The sequence below is a fragment of the Symphalangus syndactylus genome, chromosome 9 (genome assembly GCF_028878055.3).
Source record: "Symphalangus syndactylus isolate Jambi chromosome 9, NHGRI_mSymSyn1-v2.1_pri, whole genome shotgun sequence".
Lineage (NCBI taxonomy): Eukaryota > Metazoa > Chordata > Mammalia > Primates > Hylobatidae > Symphalangus > Symphalangus syndactylus.
This window is the reverse complement of record NC_072431.2, coordinates 51353381-51363264: the sequence shown is the minus strand read 5'-3', so window position 1 is coordinate 51363264 and position 9884 is coordinate 51353381.

The window sequence follows — 9884 nt, the reverse complement described above, 5'->3', positions numbered from 1 at the left end:
TGACACAGCAGTATTTCTAGGCAGAGCGAAATGAGGATCATACTGCAGAGGGCTCCTTTATTCTCAGTCTCTTCTCCATTACCTGTCACATTTCCCTAACTGGTAAATACCAGTTAGACTTATGGAGATTTGTTATGAACCCAGTTATCCTGTTGCTCTCAAATGGGATGAGTATTTACAATCTATAACATGTGATATATGAAGATGCAAGGCCTGTTAATTTTAATTGGGTTCCCGAGTAGGTCAGAGAATGCTGAGCTGCTCTCGTGGTTTTGTGGGCTTGTTTCAGCAGAGGAACTAGCAGCAATCACCATGAACACCCTTCTTATAAAAATGATAAATAAATACGGAATGAGACTTTGGGGCCAAATTGGCATTGGTATCATTTAATTTCTTTTTGTGTTTCCAGCCAATTAAATGAATGGGTGCCTGTGGTAATTGAACTCACTTTGATAATTAGGCCTTAAGGATTCTTAAATTACTGAATGTTAATGAATATTTCCCAAGTATGGTCCCTGTATCCTAAGTGCTGCCAAATGGAATTTGCCTCTTTCTCATTAAAATACAGTTCTTTTAAAAATTCCACATAGGAAATAGAAACTAGAAACAGAAGCCGAGGCAGGCGGATCACAAGGTCAGGAGATTGAGACCATCCTGGCTAACGTGGTGAAACCCTGTCTCTACTAAAAATATAAAAAATTAACCAGGCATGATGGCGAGTGCCTGTAGTCCCAGGTACTTGGGAGGCTGAGGCAGAAGAATGGCGTGAAGCCGGGAGACGTAGCTTGCAGTGAGCCGAGATCGCGCCACTGCACTCCAGCCTGGGCGAAAGAGCGAGACTCCATCTCAAAAAAAAAAAAAAAAAAGAAAAAAAAAAGAAACTGAGGACTTAGTTCTGTTGCTTTTCTTTAAAGGTTTAAGCAGGTTGATGAAATTTAAATCTAAAAAAAATTTTACTATGAAAGAGACATAGTTGAATTTACCCCTTGGAACTTGGAAGGCCATATATAACAGTATGCAAATTAAAGCCATATGCAAGGAGGAAACTGCTGCTTCACATAAGCTACCTACAAATGAACAACTGATAAATGCCCACTATATTTACTAATAATTTGAGGGTAAGGATGGGGAAAGGTCTGGGTTGTCGTGGAGGTGTACTCTCCAGGCAGAAATGTACAATGGGCCTGCTCTGGTGATTCCACCAGGAGATAAGCCATACCAATCATTCTTATCTGAAAGCTGTGGTTTCCATTTTTCTTGGTATTGTTTTACAAACCTTTATTATTTGTCCCTCAGGCTTACAGTGCAAATCAGTAAATCGAAACGCACTTAGATCAAACACTTACTGCAAACACTGAGTATTGAGGGAAACATTTCTAAGGCATGCTTTATTTACATTTATTTATTTCAAATATTTCAAACATTCAAACATTTCAAATATTCAAATATTTTCTTAAAATATTCAAATATTTTCTTAAAAATCTATACCAAAGCTCTTACATAATCTTCCTTAGAAGGGGAAGGTGTAGAGGGGCAGAAAATTAGCTTCTATTAAACATCTTTGCTATGGTCTGAATGCCCTCCAAATTCATATGTTGAAAATCTAAACACCAATGAGATAGTCTAAGGTGGGGCCTTTGGATGGTGATTATATCATAAGCCCTCATGAATGGGATTAGTGGTCTTGTAACAGAGGCCCCAGAGAGCTACCTTGCCCCTTTTCTGCTATGTGAGATTACAGTCAGAAGTGGGCCCTCCCCAAACACCAAATCTACTGGCATCTTGATCTTGAGCTTCCCAGTTTCCAGAACAGTGAGAAATACATTTCTGTTGCTTACAAGCCCTAAAGTTTATGATATTTTGTTATAGTAGCCAAAATGAACTAAGAAAATTATTTAGGTCCTAGACTCTGTACTGAATCCACACATATGATTTCATCACTAAAAAGTCATGAGATTTTGAGGGGTGGAAACTGCATTTCTGCTAAACAAAACCATGTGGGACATTAGGGATAATTCAATATATTCTACACTAAACCAATCTATTATTTAAATCAACAAATTCACGCTCATTCACTGAGGTCAAACCGAGCCCTGCCATTTCAGCACCATTTTAAGTGAACCTCCAGAGCCTTGATCATATCTCTGCATAAAACATGGATAATAATCCTGCCAAGAAGAGTTGTTGTAAGAACCAAGCTTGATAACATGAAAAAAGCCATAGCAGAGCTCCTAGTATTTGATAAATGCTACTTGCTCTCTTTCCTTTTTCCCTTCTTGACAGAGTAAGGAATGTTCACCTTTGTTGCATGCTCAAATTTGGTCCTAAATAAATTTTAATTGCACCATCTGATATAAATAACATTAAATGTATGAGTCATTAGTATTCAAATCACAAAGATTTGAATAAAGTTTTGAGTGTTTTTATAAGGTTCTCCTGCCCTTCCCCATATGGAGATATTTCTGTTCCAGCCATTTTATCTATATTCCTCCCCTTCAAAGCTAACATAACATTTGTGATTACTTCCCACTGGTCAGAAATTAGTTATTTGGCCTCACTTAGATGCAACAAAGCCTAGTGTGTTAATCATGGTTCTCCAGAGGGACAGAACAAATATCTATTGGTTTTATATATATATATATATATATGTATATATATATATATATATATATATATGAGAAAGGGAGTTTATTAGGGAGAATTGAATTGGCTCACACAATCACAAAGGTGAAGTCCCATGAGAGGCTGTCTGCAAGCTGGAGAACAAGAGAAGCCAGTAGCATGGCTAGCTTGGCAGCCAGGGAAGCCTTTGGTAGCATTACTCACTCCAAGTCTAAAAGTTTCCAAACCAGGAAAGCAAACAGTACAACCCTCATTCTGAGGCTAAAGGCCTGAGAGTTCCCAGAAGGCCACTGGTGCAAGTCCCAGAGTACAAAGGCCAAAGAACCTGGAATTTGATGTCCTAGGGCAGGAGGAGAAAAGGGGTACTGCTCTGGAAAAGAGAGAGAAAGAGAGGAAAAAAAAGGAAGAAAAAGAAAAAAAGAAAAGCAAGCAAGCTGAATGTCTTCCTTCTTCCACCTCCTTTGTTCTAAGTATTCCTGCAGCCCACTAGATGGTACCCACGCACATTGAGGGCAGGTCTTCCTCAGGAGAGTCTCAGTCCACCAACTCTCCTGTCAATCTCCTCTAGCAACACCTTCACAGATACACGCAGAATTAATGCTTCACTGCCACCGAGCCATCCCTCAATCCAGTCAAGTTGACATCTAATACTAACCATCATACCTGGAAAGTATAGTTTTTATATAGGAGGCCATGTGTCCGCAAAAAGTCAGATTCTATTACTGATAAAGAAGAATCTATTGGGTGTCAAGTGGTACTCATTGCCACAAGAGGTATTACAAATTTCAAAAGACATGATAGTAGCTTGAGTTTTAGATATATTTTGAAGGTAGAGGCAAATAAATTCATTGATTAATTGAATATAGAGCATGAGAAGAATCAAGGATGTCTCCATGGGTTTGGGGTATAAGCAATGAAATGAGAGTTGCCTTTGAAAGAGCTGGAGAAGACAGATGAGGAGTAGACTTTTAGGAGGGCTAAACCAGGGTTCATTTTGTGGTTTAGTGTTTGAGATGTCAATTACACATAAAACGAGAGCTGCACAAAGACAGGTGATCTGTAAGTCTGGAGTTCAGAGGGAAAGTCTGCATTGGAAAATTGAGTGGGAATCATTAAGGAATAGAAGAAAAGAGTTTCAAGTTCAGAGCGTGGGAAGCCCTAATATTTAGAGATCTAAAGAAAGGAAAAACCAACAGGTAACACTGAGAAGCTGCAACCAGTATTGTGTCCGGAATTGGTGGGTTCTTGGTCTTACTGACTTCAAGAATGAAACGGCGGACCCTCGAGGTGAGTGTTGCAGTTCTTAAACACAGCGTGTCTGGAGTTCCTTCCTTCTGATGTTCGGATGTGTTTGGAGTTTCTTCCTTCTGGTGGGTTCACGGTCTCACTAGCTTCAGTAGTGAAGCTGCAGACTTTCGCGTTGAGTGTTACAGCTCATAAAGGCAGCGTGGACCCAAACAGCAAGCAGCAGCAGTATTTATCACAAAGAACAAAAGAGCAAAGCTTCCACTGGGTGGAAGGGGACCCAAATGGGTTGCCACTGCTGATTCAGGCAGCCTGCTTTTATTCTCTTATCCGGCCCCATCCACACCCTGCTGATTGGTCCATTTTACAGAGAGCTGATTGGTGTGTTTTACAGAGGGCTGATTGGTCCGTTTTGACAGAGTGGTGATTGGTGCGTTTACAATCCCTGAGCTAGACACAAAAGTTCTCCACGTCCCCACCAGATTAGCTAGATACAGTGTCCATTGGTGTATTTACAAACCCTGAGCTAGACACAGAGTGCTGATTGGTGTATTTACAATCCCTTAGCTAGACATAAAGATTCTCCAAGTCCCCACCAGACTCAGGAGCCCAGCTAGCTTCTCCCAGTGGATCCGGCACCTGGGCCGCAGGTGGAGCTCCCTGCCAGTCCCGCGCTGGTGCGCCTGCACTCCTCAGCCCTTGGGCACTCGATGGGACTGGGCGCTGTGGAGCAGGGAGCGGCGCTCCTCAGGGAGGCTTGGGCCGGGCAGGAGCCCACGGCGGAGGTGGGAGGGGGGAGGCTCAGGCATGGCGGGCTGCGGGTCCCAAGCCCTGCCCCGTAGGGAGGCAGCTAAGGCCCGGGGAGAAATCGAGCAGAGCAGCCGCTGGCCCAGGTGCTAAGCCCCTCACTGCCCGGGGCTTGCCGGCCGGCTGGCCGCTCCGAGTGCTGGGCCTGCCGAGGCCACGCCCACCCGGAACTCGCGCTGGCCCGCAAGCGCCCCGCGCAGCCCCGGTTCCCGCCCGCGCCTCTCCCTCCACACCTCCCCCAAGCTGAGGGAGCTGGCTCTGCCCTTGGCCAGCCCAGAAAGTGGCTCCCACAGTGCAGCGGCGGGCTGAAGAGCTCCTGAAGCATGGCCAGAATGGGCGCCGTGGCTGAGGAGGCACCGAGAGCGAGCGAGGGCTGCTGGCATGCTGTCATCTCTCAGTATGATAGAAAAAAGTGAGTATGGCGAACTGGTGGTGAAAGAGTGGCAGAGCACCTGTGGAGGTCGTAGCTCCAGATGTCAGGAGAAAGCCCAGCTTGAGATTAAGGCTTAATCAGAGCATTAGGGAACGCTCTCTTCCCCCACTGCCACCCTAACACACTCAGTAAAAATAGCCATGAAATTCAACTGGAAGAGCTGCAAGACATAGATCATTATTGGGGGGGCAGTACAAAGACAGATTAAAAGCCAATGAAATAACAGACACTGAGGAAATAATCTCTGTTAAATACACAGTATCACAAGAGGAATTTTAAGCCTGAGGGGCACTTGGGGTAACATGATATCAACAAACCCCCAAACTGAGCCCAACTCCTGAATAGATGAATATGAACCCACAGTTAAGGTCCAGCTGAAGAAAAGGCATGCTCATCTCCAACCGTAAGCGAAGATTTATCTCTGTATCTGTAGCCCTACACAAGATGTCTAATTGTCAACTAAAAATTGCAAGGCATGTAAAAAGACAAATACTTACACACACACACCCCACACACTGAAGAGGCAAGGTGATCCTTGGGAGCAGACTGCATATGACACCACAGATATTGGAACTATCAGACAGAGAATTTAAAATAACTATGATTAATAGGCTATTAGCTTTAATGGAACAAAGTAGACAACATGTAAGATCAGATTAATTCAGCAGAGAGTGTAAAATCTAAGAAGGAATCAAAAGGAGAAGCTAGAAGACACAAGCAAACAAATAGTAACAGCTATAAAGCCTCCAACAGGCTCATCAGTAGAGCCAACACCACTGAGGAAAGAATCAGTGAACTTCATGATAGGCCAGTGGAAATTATTCAAACTGGAATATAGAGAAAAGAGTGAATAAAGAACAAAGCATCCAATAGTGTGGGACAATTCTAAACTGAGTAACATAGGTGTAATTGAAATCCCAAGAGAAGAAGGAGAAAATGGAACAGAAACAGTATTTGAAAAAACAATGGCATAAAATTTTACAATATTAACAACAGACATAAAACCAGATTTAAGAAGCTCACAGAGTGCCAAGTAGGTTAAATATGACACATGCACACACACACACACACACATACACATGCACACACACATATATATCTAGGTATATGGTATTTAAGCTTTCGAAAACAAAAGTCAGAAAATGGTGAAGTTAGACAGAAGAAAAATATATATACTATCTACAGAGGAACAAGGCTAAAAATTAAAATAGACTTCCTATCAGAAACTATCCAGAAGAAAGAAAATGTAGTGACATATTGAAAGTGCTGGGGATCTGAAAGTGCGTATGTGTCAGGGGGTGTCAACCCAGAACTCTATATTTAGTAAAAAGAAGTGAAAGGAAAACCAAAAATCATATCAAACAAAAATTGAAGCAATTAATTGCTAGACATACTCTGTAAGAACTGCTAAAAAAAACTCTTCAGGCAGAGGAACTATGATATCAGTCAGAAACTTGAATCTACACAAAGAAATGAAGAGAACAGGTACTGGAATAAATGACAGAAAAAAATTAATTTATTTCTTGCTTGAGATTGCTCTAAAAGATAATCAATATATAAAAGTGAAATAAATGACGATAGCACAATAGATGGGTGAGGGAAATGGGACTATTCTGTTGTAAACACATTTACACCACATGTGAAGCAGTATAATGTTATTAAAATGTCGACTCAGATGAATTTAAAATGTATACTGTAAGCCCCAGGATAATCATTTAAAAGTTTTTAAAAAGAGGTTTAACTAGTAAGTCAATAAAGGAGATAAAATGAAATCATGAAAATGCCCAGTTAACCCAAGAAAAAGCCGATAGGGAAGAATAAAGAAACAGAAAAAATGTAACAAAGAGAAACAGCTAGCAAGATATTAGATTTTAATCCAACCATATCAATAATCACTTTAAATGTAAATGGTCTACATGTACCAGTTTAAAGACAGATTGTCAGACTGAATAAAAAGCAGGACACAAATATGTGCTGCCTACAAAAATTAAACATTTTAGGCCGGGCGCAGTGACTGATGCCTGTAATCTCAGCACTTTGGGAGGCCGAGGCGAGTGGAACACCTGAGTTCAGAAGTTCGAGACCAGCCTGGCCAACATGGTGAAACCCTGTCTCTACTTAAAAAAAAAAAAAAAAAAAAAATTGTCAGGCATGGTGGTGTACACCTATAGTCCCAGCTACTGGGGCAACAGTAGCTACTGAGGTTGAGGCAAGAGAACAGCTTGAACCTGGGAGGTGGAGGTTGCAGTGAGCTGAGATTGCGGCATTGCACTCCAGCCTGGGCGACAGAGCAAGACTCAGTCTCCAAAAAACAAAAAACAAAACAACAACACCACCAAAAAAAAAATTTTTAAACATAAAAACATAATGCATGTCTTTAAATAGAGTGAGTCATTAACTTCCGTAGGTGCTGACTCTGTGTCATACACATGTGCATTTTACGTTATCACAGCATCTTCCAAAGCATTGATGTTTTACTTTAGAGATTAGAAAACTGTGGCTTAAAAAGTTAAATAATATTTCCAGTGTTTTTTAGGTAGAAATGGCAGAGGTAGGATTAAAACCCAGGCTGTCTGATTAGAAATCCTACACAATGATTCACTATTTGAAACTGCACTACGTATAGCGCTTTTGGTTATGAGTTTAATAATGCCTGTGAGTCTATTGATTAAGAATGATTTCACAGTATTTTCTGGTTCTTCCCAGTGCACGCCTTGAGTAATTATGAAAACAGGTCTGTTTTATTATAGAAAAAGTGAAGGGTGATAGCATGACCTCAATTTGAAATAGTTACAGTTTTACATGCTAATATTTTATAGGTCTATAATTGCATATTTATAACTTTTTAACTATCTAATTTTACTTGGCCCCAGTGATCTTAACTTCTCATGCTCTCAAATTTTCTAGACACTAACTACATTATAATATTTATCTTACTCTTTGCATAATACTCTTTTGTTTAGAAAGTAAATATTGGCTAGAACACCACATACCTTTGCAATATCCAAGTTTCTATAAACTTAGCATAGGTATCAATTTTTTAAACACCTTATCTATTACTTGTATATGTTTTGAGTCCATTAAGCTACATAAAAAAATTTATGTAAAGATAAAGCCAGGAACTGGAAGTAATTTTTTGGGAAACGTTGACTATCGCCAAGAAATGTTTATATAAGAAAATAAAAGCCAAAAGATTAATAGGATGTTTTTACTTAAATGTTAAAGTTGTAAATTTTATACTTTAGAGTTTTACTTTAGGTATGATTGACTCAAAATTTTTGTCAGCATAGAACAAAATCTTGTATGTCTTTACTTAATAGTCACAAGGGTATATTTGGAATGAAAAACTTCACACTCATTTTTAGCTACAGATGGTTGTTGTAAAGAATACTAAAAATGGCCATAAAGCAATTGGCCAATAAACACACTAAAAACAATAAAGTGTATCTGGAACAAACTGGCTTTATAATAGCACATACCACCCATTGTAATCACCAATATCAGTTTCAGAAATAAACAAATGGATATGAACTAGGACAACTGTTAAATTTTAATCAGTAATGCTAGGCTATAACTAGAAGTGAGAAAATAAAACTTGGAAAAAATGTATTATCTGACTGACAGTGGGGCATGTCCTTGTACAGCTGGCTAAGGATCACTCTCTGCTCTAGAATTTTTCTAACTCTTCAAGTCAATCTTCTGGTTTTTCTGATTGATTCTGGTGTCCGGTTGGTAAAATATATATTTGCTTGTGCTCTTTGGCCCCTAAAGCTACCACCATGCTCCATTTCATCAATTAGAGAGAATAACCAATTGGAACAAAAGAGCAATAGATATCACCCTGATTTTTCTCAGCTCAGGATAACTGATGAGCTGAGCTCTTTCTTCTCATTGCCCCAGACATGAACAAATCCCACATGTCTACTTGTCTTTGTTTTCAAACTAATATATGTGATTCCCACCAAAATCATTTTTTTCTGTTGATAGTTGAATAAAATCCCTTTATTTAACATCATACTATACTATACTTACTATATCTGATACTATATTTTAATACTTTCTACTTAACATTGTAATAATAATATTTTATATGTGTGTGTGTGTGTGTGTATATATATATATATTTTTTTTTTTTTCCTCGAGATGGAGTCTTGATCTGTCACCCAGGCTGGAGTGCAATGGCATGATCTTGGCTCACTGCAACCTCTGCCTCCTGGGTTCAAGCAATTCTCCTGCCTCAGTCTCCCAAGTAGCTGGGATTACAGGTGCACGCCACCATGCCCAACTAACTTTTGGAATTTTAGTAGAGTTGGGGTTTCACCATGTTGGCCAGGCTGGTCTCAAACTCCTGACCTTGTGATCCGCCTGCCTCAGGCTCCCAAAGCGCTGGGATTACAGGCATGAGCCACCATGTCTGGCCTATTATATTTCTTGAACACTTATCTGTTAGATACTAAAAAACCATTTTAGAGATATTTCTTCATTTAATATTTACAACAGTTCTCTCAAGTAGGTTTTATATTGTGACCATTTTATGGGTGAAAAGAGCAAGAAATAGAAAAGTTAAATACCCTCCTCAAGAGTACCCAGCTAGTATGTAGAGAGCTTGCATTTAAATCCCCATGTAAGAGAGTGGCTCTCTCAATGAGGGCAAGGACTCTGTTCACTGTATCTACACATTTCATAAGACTCGGCACATAGTGTTTATCAAGCATTAAGTGAATTATTTTAGGAATTTTAAATATTAGATCACTTAGTAGAATTAACATAATTTCTC